The sequence below is a fragment of the Anolis carolinensis genome, unplaced genomic scaffold, assembly GCF_035594765.1.
Source record: "Anolis carolinensis isolate JA03-04 unplaced genomic scaffold, rAnoCar3.1.pri scaffold_7, whole genome shotgun sequence".
NCBI lineage: Eukaryota > Metazoa > Chordata > Lepidosauria > Squamata > Dactyloidae > Anolis > Anolis carolinensis.
The window spans coordinates 4,470,657-4,492,334 of NW_026943818.1; the positions used below are offsets into that span (position 1 = coordinate 4,470,657).

General features: G+C 42.2%; 1 protein-coding gene across 3 annotated transcripts in view; it reads left to right on the forward strand.

The window, feature by feature from the left end:
* Nucleotides 1-4,062: 4,062 nt before the first annotated feature.
* The window catches only part of brinp1 (BMP/retinoic acid inducible neural specific 1), a 111,573-nt gene continuing 93,957 nt past the window's right edge, over nt 4,063-21,678 (forward strand). For 2 of the 3 annotated variants that reach the window (XM_062959686.1, XM_062959689.1), the window contains exon 1: nt 4,063-4,475. The gene's annotated coding sequence lies outside the window, so the exon portion shown is untranslated. Of the gene's footprint in view, nt 4,476-12,385; nt 12,624-21,678 lie in introns of those variants that run through there. The other variant, XM_062959688.1, reaches the window with a different exon arrangement.

A 21,678-nucleotide genomic window follows, 5' to 3' on the forward strand; every position in this document is an offset into this window, starting at 1 on the left:
CCGGGCACAGCTAGTATATATATAAAAGGGTAATGAAATTTCGGCCTAGGACAAAACAACAAAACTACACATCCCAGAAACACTAAACTTGGCAGCACAACCACTCATCTATGCCTCTACGTTCATACAACAAAACGAAAAGAAATATAAAGTCCTAATTAGAGGGAGAGGAATAATTGTTATTATCCAATTGCTGCCAGTTAGAAGGCTAAGCTCCGCCCACTTGGTCTCCTAGCAACCCACTCAGCCCAGCGGATAGGCAGAGTTAGGCCTCACTTAGGCCTCTTCCACACTACTTATAAAATACAGATCATCTGATTTTAACTGGATTATATGGCAGTGTAGACTCAAGGCTCTTCCACACAGCTATATAACCCATTTGTAATCTTATATTATCTGCTTTGAACTGGATTATCTTGACTCCACACTGCCATATAATCCGCTTCAGTGTGCATTTTATCCAGCTGTGTAGAAGGGGCCTCATACTTCGCCACAGCAACGCGTGGCCGGGCACAGCTAGTCTATATATATATAAAAGAGTGATGGAATCCTGGCACTGAGCAAAACAACAAAACTAAACACCCCCCAAACTCGAAATTTCACAACACAATCCATCATCCACGCCTCGAGGTTGAAACCATAAAATATCACGTCACGAACCTCCACAGGGCCTAAAAACCCCCAAAACCCAGAGCTATTCAGTGCAATTCCAATGGGCCACAGCAACGCGTGGCAGGGCACAGCTAATAATAACATATAGTGATAATGATAATAATCTATATATATAAAAGGGTAATGAAATTTCAGCCTAGGACAAAACTACAAAACTACACATCCCAGAAACACTAAACTTGGCAGTACAACCCCTCATCCATGCCTCTACGTTCATACAGCAAAAAGAAAAGAAAAATAAAGTCCTAATTAGAGGGAGACGAACAATTGTTTTTTATCCAATTGCTGCCAGTTAGAAGGCTAGGCTCTGTCAGGGGAAAACCTTTACCCTTTACCTTAACTACCACCAATACCTCAATACTTTATTTCCCATACCAACATACTTCGCCACAGCAACGTGTGGCCGGGCACAGCTAGTCTATATATATAAAAGAGTGATGGCATCACGGCGACTCACAAAACAACAAAACTACAGGCCCCCCAACCTCGAAATTTGACAACACAACCCATCATCCATGCCTCCAGGTTGATACAACAAAAAGAAAAGAAAAATAAAGTCCTAATTAGAGGGAGAGCAATAATTTTTTTTATCCAATTGCTGCCAGTTTAGAGGGCTAATCTCTGCCCACTTGGTCTCCTAGCAACCAAGGGACAGCCAGGATTCAGTTAGGGGACAGGCAGTTTTAGGCCTCACTTAGGCTTCTTCCACAGATTATCTAATTTGCACTGGATTATATGGCAGTGTAGACTCAAGGCCCTTCCACACAGCTATATAACCCATTTATAATCTTATATTATCTGCTTTGCACTGGATTATCATGACTCCACACTGCCATATAATCCACTTCAGTGTGCATTTTATACAGCTGTGAAGAAGGGGCCTCATATAATCCAGTTCTAAGCAGATAATATAATATTATAAATATACAGTAGACTCTCACTAATCCAACATAAACAGGCCGGCAGGATAAGTGAACATGTTAGATAAAAAGAAGGGATTCAGGAAAACCTGATTAAACATCAAATTAGATAATCGTTATACAAATTAAGCACCAAAACATCATATTATACAACAAATTTGACAGAAAAAGTAGTTCCATGAGCAGTAATGCTATGTAGTAATTACAGTAGAGTCTCATTTATCCAACACTCGCTTATCCAATGTTCTGGATTATCCAACACATTTTTGTAGTCAATGGTTTGAATTGGGGGAGCAGAGAGAGCCCCCACTGTGTTGTCGACCGCGTTTTAGGGGATCGGGCCCTTAAGGAGAGACCCGATCCGGTCCTGAGAGAACGGACCTTGGCGAAGCCAAAAGGAGAATTACGAGCCGCAATACAACCTGAAGCCGAAATGAAGAAGGTCCGCCAAAGTTGAAGGAAAATCCGCCAAGGAGTCTTTATTGAGCAATTCAGCTGAAGAGGACTCTAGTAGCGATCATTCGACTTACTAGAAGTACTATACAATCAAAATAAAGCCATATTTATACAAAATTTCAGTCTGACAGCCCTTTGAATTTCCCGCCCTGCTTCCCCGCCCATCTGATCGTTGATAGGCTAGAAGGTTGAACGAGGCGGGCTTTCGTTTCCCGCCTCGCTCCGTTGGCCCAATAGGAAGCTGCCTTTTGTCTCTACTCGGGCCAATCAGGAGAGAGAAGGCGGGAGTTAGCGAAACAATGAGGTGACGGGGACAGGAACCAGAGGATTAAGTCCTGCTAGACTGATTTCTAAAGGGTGCTTATTTTATTAATGGCAGCAATCAAGGATGTCCGGGTTCCTGTCACGTATACAGATTTTAGATATGCCTTGGGGTGTCAGAGATGGAAGCAAAGATGGGTGGTGATGAGCCATATTGACAGGCTCTGCAGGGCGCCTTCCTGAGGTGTCCTGGATATTTCTTTGGGTGAGATATGACAATGTTTGCCTTGGGGCGAATCTCCTTTGGGTCAACACTCCGAATTCGGTGACTCAAGCCCTATATTGTCCATGCAATTTGAATTTGATTGGATTTAGCGGTGGCAGATTATCCTTTTGTTTTTGGGAAAGGAAGCCTGGGTCATAGGAAATGGGATAGGTTCTGGGGTTCATGTTGAGTTCAAAATATTTCCTATTTGATTTCATGATTTGACAATTATATGAAATAAAATGAAAAATAAAATAAAGTTGGAATATAAACCATGCTGGGAAAAATACATATTTTCCGGGGATCCCAAAGAGTACAAATACATATAGGCAGATAGATAGATTTCATGGAAATAAGGGAGAATTCATAAAAGTGAGTTAGTTTCATAAAGGGGAATCATGAATGATATAAACAATTGAAAATATTTGATAAGAACGAAGTTCATAACATCTGGAGAACCCAGCATGGAAATTCATAAAAGTGGAGTTTTAGCAGCATGATTTTACAATTCATGAAGTTGTTATCTCTTGCCTCAGAGTGCAGAGTTTTAGTAAACCACAGTAAACTCCAGTAAAAAGTCTCAATCACCTTCTACTATAAATATATGGAATATAGAACATAAAGTCTTGATTTTTGAACTATCTTTTACAAAGTCCTGGGGGGGAGGGTGGTCACCTCGATCACAACTGTTAGCCCCAGCTTCTGCCAACCCAGAAGTTCAAAAACATGCAAATGTGAGTGCATCAATAGGTACTGCTCTGGCGAAAAGGTAACGCTGCTCCATGCAGTCATCCCACATGACCTTGGAGGAGTCTACGGACAATGCCGGCTTTTTGGCTTAGAAATGGAGATGAGCACCAACCCCCAGAGTGAGGGGAAAACCTTTACCCTTTATCTTAACTACCACCAATACCTCAATACTTTATTTCCCATACCACCAGACTTCGCCACAGCAACGCGTGGCCGGGCACAGCTAGTATAGATATAAAAGGGTAATGAAATTTCGGCCTAGGACAAAACAACAAAACTACACATCCCAGAAACACTAAATTTGGCAGCACAACCCCTCTTCCATGCCTCTGTGTTCATACAAGAAAAAGCTCCAGCTACTCCAGAAAACGGCCAGGCTTTGAGACTGAAAGGCTATTCACTGCTATTCCACCTGGCCAACAAAGGATTCCCATAAGCCACAGCAACGTGTGGCCGGGCAAAGCTAGTATATACATACACAGGGTGTTTGAAAAAGAACTCCCTATTCACCATTTAAATTAAATGGTGAATAGGGAGTTCTTTTTTAAACACCCTGTATATACATACATACACACACACACATATATATGTAGATATCACTCTAAACCTTCTCTGCACCCTTTTCCAAGGCAGCTTTTTCTCTCCTCCCCCTCCCTCTCCCTGCGGAAGCCCCGCCCCTTCTCCCCTCCAGGCCCCGCCCCCTCCCTTTATCCTGCCCGACAAGCCCCGCCTCCCGCAGGCTCTTCTCTTTCCGCGGAGACCGGGGCGAGCGCAGCTCTTGCCTTCGTCTCTCTCTTGTCTCTCGTTCTCTTTAGCGTTGCGCCCTATTGGAGCCTAAGGAAGGGCTCTGTGCCAGCGTGTTGCCCTTTTGGGATCCCTCATTCAGGGAGGCGGTGGACGAGGACGGGAGGAGGAAGACCGGGCTGGATTGGGAGGCGGGAGGAGGGGGCTGGTGCGGCGCTGCCTCTGGATGCCCGGGCCGCGGAGAGGAGAGTATGAAAAGGACTGCTAGAGACCCTGCCCAGCTCCCACCGCCCACGCCCGGCGCCCACTATGCGCCCCGGAGCAGCCCCAGGCGCAGCCAAGAGCCAGGCTCAATGAGGAGCAGCCACCCGCCCCACGCCGCCACCACAGAGGAGCACTGAGAGCCGGTAAGGGGGCTGCGGTTGGGGGTCTGTGGGGAGGGGGGTCTTGGGTGTTCAAGCACATCCCTCTCCCCGCATTGGGGGGTCTTCTATCCCTCTCCCCTTCCTCCCAAGTGCATCTTCTCGCCCTATTCTATCTCTCTATGTCACTCTCTCACCCTTTTCCCCATCTTTTTGGGGGTCTCAAAGCCCCCCCCTCCCCCATGTCAATCATGTCTCTGGGGTTGGCCATGACCTTCTTCAATCCCTCGCTCTTCCTCTCATGTGCCTTCTCGCGTTTCATGCCTCGCATCTTGCCACCTCTGAGCATGCCTGGGCGAAACGTCAGGAGAGAGTGCTTCTGAAACATTGCAACCTCTGAGGATGCCTGGGCGAAACGTCAGGAGAGAATGCTCCTGGAACACGGCCACCTTTGAGGATGCCTGGGCGAAACGTCAGGAGAGAGTGCTTCTGAAACATTGCAACCTCTGAGCATGCCTGGGAGAAACGTCAGGAGAGAATGCTCCAGGAACACGGCCACCTTTGAGGATGCCTGGGCAAAACGTCAGGAGAGAATGCCTCTGAAACATTGCAACCTCTGAGGATGCCTGGGAGAAACGTCAGGAGAGAATGCTCCTGGAACACGGCCACCTTTGAGGATGCCTGGGCAAAACGTCAGGAGAGAATGCCTCTGAAACATTGCAACCTCTGAGAATGCCTGGGCGAAACATCAGGAGACAATGCTTCTGCAACATGGCGGGGGGGGGGGGGGAACACACACACAACAACCCAGCCCCAAATGCGTTTTCCTGTCACAATCGGGGCCAGCGAACTCCTCCCAAGAAAGGATCCCCCCAGGCAGGAAGCGTCCAGGCTCTGAAGCTGCAAGGCTATTCAGTGCTCATCGAGGTGGCCAGTTACAACACTCACTCTTGCCTCCAACAGACATTATTCCACTTGCCTCGTTTCCAACAGACCTCCCAATCTCTGAGGATGCCTGTCGTAAATGTGGGCGAAATGTCAGGAGATAACGCTTCTGGAACATGGCCATATAGCTCAGAAGACTCACAGCAAGCCACTGATTCCGGCCATGAAAGCCTTCGATAACACACTGACCCTCTATCTTTTATCCCTTCTTAGTCTATCTCCATCTCCATCTCTTGTGCATCTTCTCTTCTTCCATCTCTCTCTCTCTCTTTTCCCTTCTTATTCCATCTCTCTCTCTCTCTCTGGTGCATTTTCTCTCTCTTTCTCTCCTCGCTCTGATCTCTTCTTACTCCATCTCTCTCTCTCTCTCTCTCTCTGGTGCATTTTTTCTCTCTCTCCTTCTCTCTCTGATCTCCTCTTATGCCATCTCTCTCTCTCTCTTTTTGGTTGCCCTGATTCTTATTTCCTTTCTCTCTCCTTCTTGTCCCATCTCTCCCTCGCTTTCTCTCCCTCCCTCTCCCTTTCCCTCCCTCTCTCCCTCCCTCTCTCCTTTCCTCTTTCTCTTCATCTCTCCCTCTCTCTCCCCCTCTCTCCTTCTCTCCCTTTATCCCTCTGTCTTTTCCCCTCTCTTTTCCCTCCCTCCCTCCCTCCCTTTCTCCCTTCATCTCTCCCTTTATCCCTCTCTCTCCCTCCCTCTCCCTCCCTTTCCTTCCCTCTACTTCCCTCTCTCCATCCCTTTTCTCCCCCTCTCCATCTCTTCCAATCTCTTCCTCCCTCTCTCCCTTTCTCTCTCTCTCCCTCCCTCCCTAACCCTTTCCCTCCCTCTCTTCCTCCCCCTCTCCATCTCCCCCTCTTTCTCCCTCTTCCTCACTCCCTCTCTCCCCCTTTCTCCCTCTCCATCTCTTGCTCTCTCTTCCCCTCTTCCCCCCTCTCTCCCTCTCTCAACCCCATCCTCTCCCACCCCATCTCCTTCCTCTTTCTCTTGCACCTTCTCTCATTCATCCCTCTCTCTTTTTTTTGGTCCCAGAGGTGCCGACAGATCGGCCACAGCCTATCTCACATTTCTCTCTCTCTCTCCCATCTTTTCATATTCCTAATAATAATAATAATAATAATAATAATACACATCATCTGAAAATACATCACACAGTCCTAGACACTTGGGAAGTGTTCGACTTGGGATTTTGTGATACGAAATCCAGCATATCTATCTTGTTTGCTGTGCCATACAATAACAATAATACTTTATTTATTACCCGCCCTCTCTCCACAAAGCGTGGTTTACAAAAATAACAAACATGGGAAACATCCAATGCCCAAAAACAGATAACAAATACTCAACATCTCCTTCTCTCTTTCTATCTCTCACAGACTTATTCCATTTCTCTCTCTCTCTTTTCCTCCTTTTTCATCCTTCCACCTTCCCTTGATCCCTTTGGAAAGCTTCCCCTCCACATGTACTTGAAATCCCCTTTCTTTCCTAGCTGTAAGAGACCCCCAAATGTCATCCAATCTGACCCCAAATTGTCACTCAATCCAAGCCCTCCTGACAGATGGCCATCCAGCGTCTGCTTTTTTAAATATCATATCAGAAGTGACTTGAGAACATATTGCAAGTCGCTTCTGGTGTGAGAAACGTTGCCCAGGGGACTCTTGGATGTGTTACCATCCTGATGGAAGGCTTCTCTCGTGTCCCTGCAAGCTAGAGCTGACAGATGGGAGCTCACCCATCTCGTGAGAACATACTGCAAGTTGCTTCTGGTGTGAGAGATGTTGCCCAGGGGACGGCCAGATTTGTTACCGTCTCTCATGTCCCGTTAAACTATTATTATTATTATTATTATTATTATTATTATTATTATTATTATTACCCATACGGAGACTCAAAGCGGCTCACAATTAAAAGCATCACAATGCAACTTAAAATACAAAAATATACAATAATAAAACAGTATTATCATTAGGTAAAGGTTTCCCCTGACATTAAATCCAGTCTGGAGGTTGGTGCTCAACTCCATTTCTAAGCTGAAGAGCCGGCATTGTCCATAGACACCTCCAAAGTCATGTGACTGGCATGACTGTATAGAGCACCATTACCTTCCTGCCAGAGCGGTACCTATTGCTCTACTCACATTTCTATGCATGACTGCATGGAGCGCCATTATATTATTATATAATATTAAAATATAATATATAATAATATATTATTATTATCATTATCACTATATATTATTATATATCATCAGTAGTGTTATAATGAATAGCATTATATTACAATGCTATCTGTTATTATTATTAGTATCATTATCACTATATAATATATTATATTATTATTAGTAGTATCATTATCACTATAGTAAAGGTAAAGGTTTCCTCTGACGTTAAGTCCAGTCGTGTCTGACTCTGGGGGTTGGTGCTCATCTCCTTTTCTAAGCCGAATAGCCGGCGTTGTCCGTAGACACCTCCAAGGTCATGTAGCCAGCATGACTGCATGGAGCGCCACCGTTTCCTTCCCGCTGGTGTGGTACCTATTGATCTACTTACATTGGCATGTTTTCGAACTGCTAGGTTGGCAGGATCTGGAGCTAACAGTGGGAGCTTACTCCGCTCCCGGGATTTGAACCTGGGACCTTTCCGTCTGCAAGTTCAGCAGCTCAGTGCTTTAACACACTTCGCCACCGGGGCTCCAATTATCACTATATATTATTATTATTAGTAGTAGTAGTAGTAGTAGTAGTATCAGTATCACTATATATTATTATATATTATCTACGTTATAATGAATATATTAGCCTTATATTACAATATTATAAATTATTATATTGTATTATTATTAGTATGGTATGGTATTGAATTGCTGACCAGCGGGAGCTCACTCTGTCTCGTGGGTTCGAACGGGTCGGCCACCCAACCTTCAGGCCAGCAGTCCAGCCAGCACAAGGGTTTAACCCATTGCGAAACCTCCAGAGAAGGAGTCTCAGAAAGCATCTCAAAGAGCTCTTACCATAATCGGTTCCGATTAATATTAAGATGGGATCTCTTTCCTGCGATTTGAGTCTTTTGCGCCATGTGCAACATGACATCTGTTCAGATATTTAAACATGTCTCTCTCTCCTGTCCCTTCTCTCAGTCTTCTTTCCTAAAATCCTAATATTTCCAGCTTCCTAAGCCTCCAAGGGCTTGGCTTGCAGATCTTGCCCTCACACCCCTCCTTGAGTTACCTTGACGTTGCCTTTCCTTCTCTTCCTTCCCCAAGGAGCATTAAGTCTCCACCGTGTTGCCTTGCAGTGTGTCTTGCACTTACTCAATGGATTAACTCATATGTAGTCACCCTCAAACCGGGTGCAACTGCAGCCCTGGATGCGCGTGAGAGGCTAGTTGCGGGTGCCGAGCTATGAAATTACATTGTTGGTGTGTGCATATGTGATAGCGTGCAACTGCAGCCAGTTATGTTCTTACTAGGAGACCAAGTGGGCAGAGCTTAGCCTTCTAACTGGCAGCAACTGGATAAAAAACAATTATTCCTCTCCCTCTAATTAGGACTTGATTTTTCTTTTTGTTGTATGAACGTAGAGGCATGGATGAGGGGTTGTGTTGCCAAGTTTAGTGTTTCTGAGATGTGTAGTTTTGTTGTTTTGTCCTAGGCTGAATTTTTTTTATCCTTTTATATATATACTAGCTGTGCCCGGCCACGTGTTGCTGTGGCAAAGTGGTGGTGGTATTGGTTAAAAATTGTTGTGTAATTTTTATTTGATGTTATTTGCATTTTTTTATTAATTTTATTGTAAGTTATATTTTTATTTATTATGTTTTATTATTTTCTTGTATTATTTTTAGTTATTTTCTGTTAGTATAGTATTTTATTGTATCAATTTTTTAGTGTTTTTTATTATTTTTTATTGGGTTGCTAGGAGACCAAGTTGGAGGAGCTTAGCCTTCTAACTGGCAGCAATTGGATGAAAGCAATTATTCCTCTCTCTCTAATTAGGACTTTATTTTTCTTTTCTTTTTGTTGTATCAACCTAGAGGTGTGGATGAGGGGTTGTGTTGTCAAATTTTGAGGTTGGGGGGCCTGTAGTTTTGTTATTTTGTGGGTCACCGTGATGCCATCACTCTTTTATATATATGTAGACTAGCTGTGCCCGGCCACGTGTTGCTGTGGCTAGGACTTAATTTTACTTTTCTTTTTGTTGTATGAACGTAGAGGCGTGGATGAGAGATTATGCTGTCAATTTTCAAGGTTGTGGGGCATTTAGTTTAGTTGTTTTGTCCGGTGTCGTGATTCCATTACCCTTTTATATATATAGATATAGACTAGCTGTGCCCGGCCACGCGTTGCTGTGGCTTAGTGTGGTGGTGTTGGTTGGATTAAAAACAATTATTCCTCTCCCTCTAATTAGGACTTTATTTTTATTTTCTTTTTGTTGTATGAATGTAGAGGCATGGATGAGAGATTATTTTGTCAATTTTCAAGGTTGTGGGGCGTTTAGTTAAGCTATTTTGTCCGGTGCTGTGATTCCATTACCCTTATATATATATAGATATAGACTAGCTGTGCCCGGCCACGCGTTGCTGTGGCTTAATGTGGTGGTGTTGGTTGGATAAAAATTATTCCTCTCCCTCTAATTATTCCTCTCCCTCTAATTAGGACTTTATTTTTCTTTTCTTTTTTGTTGTATGAACCTAGAGGCATGGATGAGGGGTTGTGTTGCCAAGTTTAGTGTTTCTGGAATGTGTAGTTTTGTCCTAGGCCAAAATTTCATTACCCTTTTATATATATATAGATTATTATTATCATTATCACTATATGTTATTATATATTATCAGTAGTGTTATAATGGATATTACAATGCTATATTATTATTATTATTATTATTATTATTATTATTATTATTATTATTATCATTATCACTATATATTACACACTCTTTGCTTTCGAATGTGGAATCATACACAATTTAGGCATGTCTAGAGGTTGCACACATGCACCGATAGATAGCCTTGTATGTTGAATTCTGCTTGTTTGCTCGGTCATCCTTTGATAGGGAGCAATGATTTGTTCGTAGCTTTGCTAAATGCATGTGTATCGAGTCTTACACTGTGTAGAGATTGCCCATGTGTGTATCAGCACACACACACAGAGTGTTATTATTGTGCTTGTGTTTGCACTGCCACTCATTGTCAGCTAAATATGTTCATCAAAGTCTTACACTTTCTCCAGAGATGGCCCATATGTGTCCAGATACACATGGCTTGGACTCCACAGGGGAACGAGGACAGGAGAATAATGCTCATAATCAATTTTATTTATGACCCGGCTCGAGAACGCATTCATGTGTGTGTGGCTTTGCTGCATGTGTGTATGTCTCCCAAAATGCATGGTGGGAGGGCTGCAGCATCTCTCCCTCCCAAAACCATCCATCCCAACCCTGCCGATGCCAGGTTTTGTATTGATCAGGACCGGGTCTAATAGAGTCCCCAAGGAGACGTTGTCCTCTTGGTTTCACACATCACCCCATTTGGGGGGTTTGTGGGGTGATGACCCAGAAGCCAAATGCTCCACATGTCCCCCTTGGGGACTCTGCAATGAAAGAGAGTGAGATCTTCTATCTGTCTGTCAAATCAGGGGAAGGAGACGTGATGTATGAATATGGAGGGGCACAGATCAAGGATGGGGGCACACCAGGGGGTAGAGATGGAGCTCAACTTCACTTGCCCTCTTTAATATTGAATCATAATAGTATCTGATATTTAATATTGTTATTTAATATTCAATAATAATATTTAATATCAATATTATTCAATGTTTAATATTAATATTATTTAGTATTTAATAATACAATTATTTGATATTTCATAACAATATTATTTAATATTTAAAAACAATATTAAATATTGAATACTAATAATAAATATTGAATATTATTATTATTTGATATGTACTAATAATATTATTTTATATTTTATAATATTATCTGATGTTTAATAATAACATTATTTGATATTTACTACTACTACTAATATTTAATAATATTAGTTTATATTTAATAATTTTATGTTATATTTAATAATAATTGTATTTAATATTTAATTATAACATTCATTCTTTAATATTATTATTTGATATTTACTAATAATATTTTATATTTAATAATAATATTATTATTTGATATTTAATAATAACATTATTTGATATTTACTACTACTACTAATATTTAATATTATTTTATATTTAATAATAATATGTTATATTTAATAATAATTTTATTTAATATTTAATAATAATATTCATTCTTTATTATTATTATTTGATATTTACTAATAATATTATTTTATATTTAATAATAATTTTATGTAATATTTAAATACAATATTATTTGATATTTAATAATAATATTTTATATTTAATAGTAATATTATTTGATATTTAATAATAATATGTAATAATTATATTATTTTATAAATAGTAATATTTATTATTATTATTTGATATTTAATACTAATATTTTTAATATTTAATATTTTTAAAATATTTAAGAATAATCATTCAGGGTTGGGGGTTGTATCCTTTGACTCTCCTCTGAAGGATGTTGAAATGGAGGAAATGATTCTGGGGTCTGGAGAAGAGGATTAGGAAGATGAGATGTCACAAGAGAGTGACATGGAAATGTGTTGTCGAAGGCTTTCATGGCTGAGTTGCTGTGAGTTTTGCGGACTGTATGGCCATGTTCCAGAAGCATTCTCATCTGACATTTCACCCACATCTATGGCAGGCATCGTCAGAGGCTGTGAGGTCTGTTGGAAACTAGGCAAGGGAGGTGGGTTCTATATATGGCTGAGCACAAATAGAAGGACTCCACCACCACACACACACGGTTTGGAAAGGGGATGGGTGGGATGCCATCCCATCCAGAGATGAGGATGAGCTTTCCAGAGAGGCATCACAATGATTTTGCTGGTGCGTGGGCAAAGTCATATGCACGCACATATGCGTACATGTATCAGAGACTTCATGCTCATCTTCGCTTTTTCCTCTCCTCCCTTGCAGTGTGTCTTGTTTGCCGTTTTGCTCTCGGTGTGGAAGAAGGGGGTTGTCTCTTTGGGGAGCTCTTTAGCACTCAGCAGAAAAAAGGTTTTGCACACTCCGTTCCCTCCCTCCCGCCTTTTACTGCACTTTAGGTGGACTCGGGACTCCAGGGAAGGCAGGGAAATAGGATGAGTTGGTGGTGCAGGAAGGAAGCAAGCAAGGTAGGTTCGATTCTCTGGAAATGCCTTTGGGACTGAGGGATGTGCATTTATCCTATCGATTCTATAGGGTGGGAGGAAAGAGATAGACTCATGTGTTCTTTGGATATTAAAGCAAGACTGTGTTGGGATAGATGCTTGTTAGATGTTGTTTATGTCGGTGCAAATGCATATGACCCTTGTTTGGAGCAATTATAGATCTATAGATTTATATAGTTGGGATGTGCATGTGATTCGAAAATGTGTTTCCCTTTCAGAGCTGGTTATGTGCGTTTCTGCAACTGAGTGTGTCATGGTGATGGAGGCACATCTCTACCTCACCTATAGTGTTGCATTGATTTATGCCTCTCCTTACCCATGGTCTTTACTCCTACTATACACAGATTTTATCCCTCGCCCTAACTCGGTATATGTCCACGGGACTGGATTATTGAATTATGATGTTCTGATGTTTTAATATATTTTATATATTTATTTTGGAATGTCATTTTATGTTATGCATCATTGTGTTTTTATTTATTTATTACATTTATATCCCGCTCTTCTCACCCCAAAGCGAACTCAGAGCGGCTTACAAATCAAATGAACATAAATATATTATTAGCATAGCACAATTTTTTTTCGTGTCAGGAGCAACTTGAGTTCCTGATAGCACAATATAAGAATTACATTACTATATTGTGCTATATCATTATATGGTAATATTATTAGAAATATTAATATTTTAGGGCTTGATCTCCATGTAAGCCTCTCCCGAGTCCCTTTGGGGAGAGGGCGCGGGGTATCAGAATAAAGTTATTATTATCGATACAAAGACAGAGTATGACACAGCAAACGCGATATATATGCTGAATTTCGTATCACAGAATCATAAGTCGAACACTTCTCAAGTGTTTAGGACTGTGTGATGTATTATTATTATTATTATTGGCACAAAAATACAGTATGACACAGCAAATGAGATCAATATGCTGGATTTCGTATCTCAGAATCACAAGTTGAATACTTCCCAAGTGTTTAGGACTGTGTGATGTATTATTATTATTATTGACACAAAGACATAGTATTACACAGTAAACGAGATATATGCTGGATTTCGTATTGCATAATCACAAGTTAAACATTTCCCAAGTGTTTAGGACTATGTGATGTATTATTATCGTTATCATTATCATTATTATTATTATTGACACAAAAATACAGTATGACACAGCAAATGAGATCAATATGCTGGATTTCGTATCACAGAATCACAAGTTGAACACTTCCCAAGTGTTTAGGACTCTGTGGTGTATTATTATCGTTATCATTATCATTATTATTATTATTGGCACAAAAATACAGTGTGACACAGCAAACAAGATCTAGATGCTGGATTTTGTATCATCACAAGTCGAACACTTACCAAGTCTTTAGGACTGTGTGATGCATTATTATTATGATTATTATTATTATTGATTTTGCCATGATTGGAAGCGAAGCAAGCCGTTCACATGGAAGTGGCATGTGTGTATGTGTGGGTGTGCGTTTCTTAAGGCGCACGATGAAGAAAATAAGAATTTCGGTGGGCATCTATGAGAGGCAAATGAAGCTCTGCAGAAGTGCCCACTTGGATATATGTGCTCCTGATGTATTTGTGTATTTGTTGGGGAAGCCTCTCTTTTTTCTTCCAGGATGGCCTCGGAGGAAGGAGGATGACGTGTATTTTGTATCTGCATGCATTTGTGTGTGTGTGCGTGCATTAACACCGGCACTTACAGATGTACCATTGTGCGTGTTCGCAAACCGTTCCGTGCTCAACGTGGGTAGGCACGTCCAGCTTCCCTTGTTGACTATTTGGAGGAAAAAGCTGTTTAGGAAAAAGGCATAATCCCCTTAAGGCGAGGATTCAGATGTCATCCCCAGTTTGCTTCCATTGCCAAGCTCTACCATGAGAAGCTTAAATGGGAGGGTCTTCGATTCCTTGAACTACTCTACCCTTGACATTGTCCATCATTCCAACCATGGGATCCAGTGAAGTTGGAGTCTTGTTTGGGATGAATGTAGAAACACAATGGTTTTGGATTGAATCAGATGGCTGCTTATGAATGTGTGGCATCTTTGCATAGAGTACATTCTGTACATGCTCAGATGTCTGTATTGCATTGTATAGGGACTTGAGAAAGGGGAAAGCCAATATGAATCCCAACCATGGGAGAAAAGCAGGGTAGAAATGAATTATTATTATTAATAAATATTCTGCCCTGGCAGAATATGTAAAGCAAAGTGAAGTACCTGCTTTGATTGAACTCAAAAATCAGAAACTCCTCAAAGCACAGCAGATAAAAAATCAGTACAAGAAAACCGCACTACAAACTAGAGCTGACAGCTGGCACAACAAAACATTGCATGGAAATTTCCTTGACAAAATTGAAGGAAAAGCTGATAAGGAGAAGACCTGGCTCTGGCTCACAAATGGGACCCTGAAGAAGGAGACAGAAGGCCTGATCCTTGCAGCCCAGAAGCAAGCCATCAGAACAAAGGCAATTAAGGACAAGATCGAAAAATCAGCTGTTGACCCAAAATACAGACTGTGCAAGGAAACCGACGAAACCATGGATCATATCCTCAGTTGCTGTAAGAAAATCGCACAGACAGACTACAAACAGAGGCACAACTACGTGGCCCAAATGATTCATTGAAACTTATGCCTCAAGTACCACCTCCCAGCAGTAAAGAACTGGTGGGATCACAAACCTGCAAAAGTATTGGAGAATGAGCACGCAAAGATACTGTGGAACTTCCGAATCTAGATTGACAAAGTTCTGGAACACAACACACCAGACATCACAGTTGTGGAAAAGAAAAAGGTTTGGATCATTGATGTCGCCATCCCAGTTGACAGTCGCATTGACGAAAAACAACAGGAAAAACTCAGCCGCTATCAGGACCTCAAGATCGAACTTCAAAGACTCTGGCAGAAATCAGTGCAGGTGGTCCCGGTGGTGATGGGCACACTGGGTGCCCTGCCAAAAGATCTCAGCCGGCATTTGGAAACAATAGACATTGACAAAATTACGATCTGCCAACTGCAAAAGGCCACCCGACTGGGATCTGCACGCATCATCCGAAAATACATCACACAGTCCTAGACACTTGGGAAGTGTTCGACTTGGGATTTTGTGATACGAAATCCAGCATTGTCTATCTTGTTTGCTGTGTCATACAACATAGTTGTGTCAATAATAATAATAATAATAATAATAATAATAATAATAATAATAATAATAAAAAATCACACAGTCCTAGACTCTTGGGAAGTGTTTGACTTGTGATTTTGTGATATGAAATCCAGCATATCTATCTTGTTTGCTATGTCATACAATGTTGTTGTGTCAATAATAATAATAACAATAATAGTAATAATAAGCAAGCTGTGGGGTGAAACGTTGCATTGTTGAATCTTCCAGGCACTTTAGTGCATTTAAAGGAGCTGTCCCAGGTGCTGAACCCATTCACTCCCATAGAATATTCAGTACTGGGTTGCTGTGAGTTTTCCAGGCTGTGTGGCCATGCTCCAGAAGCATTTTCTCCTGTTGTTTCGTCCTCATCTGTGGTAGGCATTCTCAGAGGTTGTATTAGAAATTAAGTGAGGATCTTTCTGAGGTTCTTGGACTACGCAAGGCACTTAAATTATAGCTTCCCTCTATAGTAAATGCGAATATATGCATTTCGGTATTTTTGGTTGTTTTTGTGATGGTGTTGTGGTGTCAGATAACCTCAACGGGGTCTCTGACTCCCTTCCTTGTCTAGCAAAGTGCTTTTCCCAAAAAGATACCGTGTCTCCCAGAAGAGGGAGCTCCAGCTCTGTTACTGGGGTTCGGAGAAAGACGTGCCAACGCCAGCTGTATGCCAAGGCAATCTCAATTTCTGTTTGTTTTAGACCTCACTTTTACCCTCCATCTTTTAAAAAGGAGTGAAGACTTTAGCTATTCCCCCCGCCCAGAAGGGAGATGGCTTCTGTGCAGAACAAAAATCAACACCAATCAGCTTTATATATATATATACACATATACTTGTTTGTTTGTCTCCTTTTCAAAACGAGTGTGGGCAAGTAGGAAAGAGACAAGGGTTTGTCATCCTGGCAACATCTTTTGACATCGGGGCATTTGTATGGCTAGAAATACCAGATTGCCCGAGACGGAGACAGTTGCCTCAGGCAGTAGATGTCGTGGGGTGGGTGGCAGATGGCAAAGGCTGCAGAGCACGGCTAGTGCGTACCACGAGCTTGCCCCCTTTTCTATTGCTTGGCAATGAAGAAAACTGTCTTGGTGCTGAAGATGATGAGACTGCTAAGTCTAGTCAGCTTGTGAGGTTCTCTCTCGTCTGTTACTTGAGTTGGTATTTTGAGTATATTGGCTTATGGTAGAGGTTCCCAACCTTCTTTTGATCAGGCACCACCTTGATCAAGGACTACTTGACCAGAGACCACTTTGACCAGGTATGACTCGACCAGGGACCTCTTTGACCAGGGACCGCCTTGATCAGGGACCACTCGACCAGGGACCATTTTGACCAGGGGACCTCTTTGACCAGGGACCACTTGAACCGGGAACCAGTTTGACCAGGGACCGCCTTGACCAGGGACCGCCTTGACCAGGGATCACTTGAACCAGGAACCAGTTTGACTGGGGACCGCCTTGACCAGGGACCGCTTTGACCGGGGACTACCTTGACCAGGGTCTACCTTGACCAGGGGATGGACCTCTTTGACCAGGAACCGCCTTGACCAGGACCCACTCAACCAGGGACCGCCTTGACCAGGACCCACTCAACCAGGGACCACTCGACCAGGGACCATTTTGACCGGGGACCTCTTTGACCAGGGGACGGACCTCTTTGACCAGGAACCATTTTGACCAGGGACTACTCTCCAGTATTAGTACCAAAAGGGTTACGAATCAGTTTTTGGTCAACTTTAGATTTGGTTTGGTTATTTGGGGTGCTGATTCTGAGAATTACATTGGATAGACCACATCAGCTCTCGTTTCTGATATAGATCATATGCCACCCAGTAGTCGCCATCTGCTTGCCCACAGAAAACCATATTTCATAATCTAGAGCTGGTGTGGTCTATTCAATGCAATGTTCTGAATCAGCACCCCAAATAACCCCAGGAACAGGCCTAAAAATGAAGACACCAAGGCTCCCCCCACTTCCAGGTGCCACATGGAACTGCTCTGCTCAGGCGGAGGAAGGAGGAGGAGAAGCAGCAGTTTGGAGGCTTGTTGTCATGCCTTTTGTGGGTAGTCAGCCTCTCCCCTCCCAACTTCCGTGTTGTCTCAGCACTATAAGAGGGTTTTGTGAGACCAGTTACTCTCACTGCAGCAGTGTAATAACGGTCAAGCTGCAGACTTTTTTTAGTTCTTTGAGACCACTGGTGGACCATGGATCACAGGTTGGGAACAACTGATCTACAGAAATCCTTCCCCCTCATTTTTTCTATGAATTGGAATCTCTTCTCAGCTATGAAAACCCATTGACTGATCTTGGGCAAGTCACACGATCTTAGCTTCAGAAAATGCCTTGTTGTCATCGTAGGTTGGAAATGACTTGAAGGCACCCAACAACAATAATTTCAATGGCCTTTGTCTTCCTACTCCTTTGATGAACTTTTGCCAGACTTTTATGTCAACAGGATTTTCTGTCCCTGGTGTGTCACAGCTTTCTATGAGGACAAAGCCAAAGCTTGTTTCCACGTTTATTGTGTACGAGAGGCAGTGAGACAGAAATCCTAGGTATGATATTATCTCCATCTTACACATGGCGATCACGGTCTCTGTATCCTGTGATGAACTTCTCCCTTTTCGACTCAAGCCCCTTGAGATGTCCCATGTGATTGTTCTTTTCCCACTTGCTTTGATTGGCTTTGTCTCACTTGCCTTGATTGGTTTCCTGGCGAATGATAGCATGCCAAGGTATGACCTTCATGTTCCTCCATCTGAATTTCCTTGCTTTTGTTCATTCAATGGGGTGTAGAGAAGAGGAGAAAGAAGCAAGGTGTCCAGCTTTTTCTGCACTGCTCTCACGTGAGTTAGTTACTCAGCTTTTTGAGGGATGCCAACTTTGTAGGAGCTTTGGAATCATTGGAACCAGCACAACTTGTAGCGTATCAGATGCCAAGAAGCATAAATTGTCCTACTGCCAGGCAGACTGAGATTTTAACAGCTAGCTAAAGACATGATGGTGGTGTCTTAACATTCTCCTTAAAGCTGAATCCATGTATGCTGGGGCATCAAAGTCTGGGCAATCTCATGGAGTTGCATAAGGTCTTGTTCATGAGTCCTTCAACTCTCAGATGTGAGGTGATGGACTATTTATGTGTGTCAATTGGCTACATATTTATTTCCTGGAAATTGTCCAGGATCTAGCAGCTGATGGCTCATGGATCACCATTATGAGTAGCATTGCTGTAGATAAATTTTGCTTGATGTTGGAAACCCATAGGTAGGACATCTTCAATAGAGGTCTATTCACAAGTTGGCTGGAGATTCTAGAATGTCCAAAATGCCTAGAGGGTCAAAAATAGGAAACCACTGCCTTATATAGCCAATGGTAGTCCAGTGGACCACAACATTCTCAACTAGTATGAGCATCCTTAGTCCTGTTCAGGTTCTGCTTGAAAGTCTTCATCAAGGAGGGATCCAACCAACCTGAAATCTCTAAATTCTGTAGTTTCAGCTTTGCATCTATCATACAATTATGGATTTAACAGGTTCAGAAGCAGGAAGTTTTGAGTTGTCACTCTGCTCATGGAAGCCTGTCAAGCTCAAGAATGATATGGTTCTGGTTCCCAAGCTAAATGTCAACTTCTTGGTGTTTTGTTTAGCTCTGGTTGGCAAATACACTTTAGTTTTGTTTTGATAGCATGTTTTTTTCCCACTTAGCTACCATCTCAGGGACCGGCAAGTGATGGCATGATTTGGAGGACAGGACAGTGTGTATTTTGGGCTGTCCTCCCTGTAATGATGGGCACGGTCCTATTTCCAAGTCCAACCTGATTGGTTCAATGAAGAAACTCGGTCAAATATTCTGAGTTGGTTGCAGTGGTGGCCGGTGAGATTCCCCTTATCAATTGGATGATGAATCCCATTCTGTTTGAACCCCAGTTTCCAAGGAATTATCCAACTGTTGAACATATTTTGGGATTAAGTTTGGACTAAAACCAGACGTAGTGAGTCTAGTCTGAACTTTCCAGGAGCAACCTGTTTTGTGAACAGGATTCAGCCTCTCCTAGTTCCCCTGTTCTTCCTCATTCATAACTTTTCTCATGCCTTGGTTTTCATCTCTGTCTTGTTGGAAAGAATGCAATTCATGGCCAAAGCAGCTACAGTCCATAGCATTGGCTTGTATATTCTGAGTTTGGAGCTGGAGGGCAGGTAGATGGTTAAGGATTTGCTCCTTGTTTAATTTTGCGAAAGCCCTCCCTGCCCTGCTCTTTAACCAGAAAGGCTCTCCGATTGGGTGAAAGATTAATCTAAACATGAAAGTCCTTGCCCTCGGGCCTCCCCATCACAAGGAGACACAGAGACGGGAAAAGGAAGGGCAATGAAAGGTGTGTGTGTGGTTTTTTTTTTGCTTTTGCTGAATTAGCAATGATTTTGAACGACTATGTTTGGAGGGAAGGCTGCTTCGTGTTATGTTTTTCACCGGAACAGTTAGGAATCTAGGCAGAAGAAACATATCCATCAACGTTTTCCCAAAAGAACGATCACGAGTATCAGGCGTGCTTTGATTATGTCTCCTCGCATGGTAAAATGGGGTTGGACTGGATGGTCCTTGAGGTCTCTTCCAAATCTACTGTGTTGTATTTTTTGTGGTGTGTGGTTTGCAGAGTTATTCTTCTGAGGAGTTAATGCTGAAGGTCACCTTCAAACCCCTCTTCTCTGCTACTTCAGGGCAGTTAGAATAATACATTTTGAAGAAACTCCAAGGTATGTCCAGTCCAACCCCCTTTTGCGAGACGAGGACATCCAGTCAAAACACTTTAGACAGATGGACATCTCCAAAAACCTCCAAAACCCAAGACTCAACAACATTTGAAAGCAATGTCATCTGCTGCCAAAGAGCCCTTCCCATCAGAAGGTTCTTCCTCAACGTTAGGTGGAATCTCTTTTCTTGCAATTTGAATCCATAGCTCTGTTGTGACCTAGTTCCCAGGGCAGCAAAAACCATCTTGCCTCCTCTTTTGATATGACAACCTTCCAACTATTTCTACATGTCTATTTGTTGGGAATCATCCTGGACTACTCAAGTCTAGATGGAGTTAGATAGATGATAGAGTTAGATTGAGGGAATAATTTCCCTGTTTCCAAAGCATGCCTAGACAGGCTTTACTGTGTTTCACTCTGTCCTGTTTACATCACATCCCTTACTTTGAAATTAGTAGAAATGTGACTCTCCAGGGACACTAACTTCTCATTGGTCAGAATGTCTTTTATGGCCCCAATAAACTGGACCATGAGGTTGGAACCATTTTGGTTCTCTCTTCTCCCTTTGTTCTCTCCTGGCAAGATGTAACTATTTAGATGTTTGTTATTTTTCCTTTCTTATTTTTCCTTAGAAACCAGTCTAGAGTAGACTAGACAGCTCCCAAGCTTTTCTATCTACAATGGAGTTCTTTTTACCTGAATAAAGACTTTTTGAACTTTTATTGAGACTCTGTAGTCCATTGCAATCCTAAATGGTCAAAGGCTTCTCTTGCTCGCCCCGTGTAAGTAACTGCTGCATTTGAAAGCTTTGCTTTTGCTACTCTGCTGATTTTTGGTGGAATCTCCCCCAGAGAGGGTTAAATTGAGTCTAACTGCTCAGAAATTACCACAACACTATTATGTCACCTCTCAGTTTTCTCCATGCTAAACATACCCATCTCTCTTTACACCAGTGTAGGATGGATAAATCAGTTTTTCAGATAGTCCAACCACAAAGTGATTCCCTTCAAATAGAGTAAGGATGGGCCTATATTTATATAATGTTCTTGGACTGCATGAGACCCTTGGGAATGAGACTGTGCCCTGCA